Below are 854 nucleotides of genomic sequence, written 5' to 3' on the forward strand. Positions count from 1 at the left end.
ATAAGTTGAATTTTGTACTAATTAATCCGGGAATAGTTACAGCTAGTTTTTTTTGCGTACCCATTACTTGGGATGGTATTTTATATTCCAATTAAAAGTCACTATTATTAATTACAAATTATTGATATATTGATTTACTGTTCTACAGTTTATTAGTATTGTGACAATTACATCGTCACAATCCGTGCAAAATATTATACTTTCTAAAAAAAAGGAAGAGAAATAAAAAATATACATCTTTTTTTATAAATTCTTGCTGATCAATAAAGAAAATCGATCTTTATTTTCTTGCTGCTGAGATATAAACATCATTCCATAATGATTACTCCTGAGTTAAATAAATGAATAGAATTAGATAAAATGAATAGAATTCTACCAAAAAACTAACGCGAATATGATCGCGCAAAGTAGACGTCAGGGAATTTACGAGACCGTGTTCTTTGATATTAGAGAATTAAAAAACAACAACAGAGCAACGAGGCGGTTATTTGATAAAACTGCCGAATAAGGGCTGGCTTGTTTGTTTGTTTGTTTGTTTTCATAGTAAATAAAAGAAGCGCGGAGTCGGCAATGCAATGTGCATCTTGCAGCCTAGTTTGCGGCTCGTGTCACATTTTGCAGTCGCACACGCGGCATGTAGGTATGTATTGAACATATGTATACACATACGATACATGTATACATCGCGGTGACGCAGTAAGCTAGGGACGGGGTTGGAAAAAACGATTCCGTGCAAAAGTGCCGGTCGAGGGAAGGACCACCCGGCGGCATTCGAGAGAGAGAGAAAGAGAGAGAAGCGCAAGGACGCAACGAACGAGGACGCGGACAGCCAGGCGCGGCGCGCCGCGCGGCGC

The sequence above is a fragment of the Trachymyrmex cornetzi genome, unplaced genomic scaffold (genome assembly GCF_001594075.2).
Source record: "Trachymyrmex cornetzi isolate Tcor2-1 unplaced genomic scaffold, Tcor1.1 scaffold4, whole genome shotgun sequence".
Taxonomy (NCBI): Eukaryota; Metazoa; Arthropoda; class Insecta; order Hymenoptera; family Formicidae; genus Trachymyrmex; species Trachymyrmex cornetzi.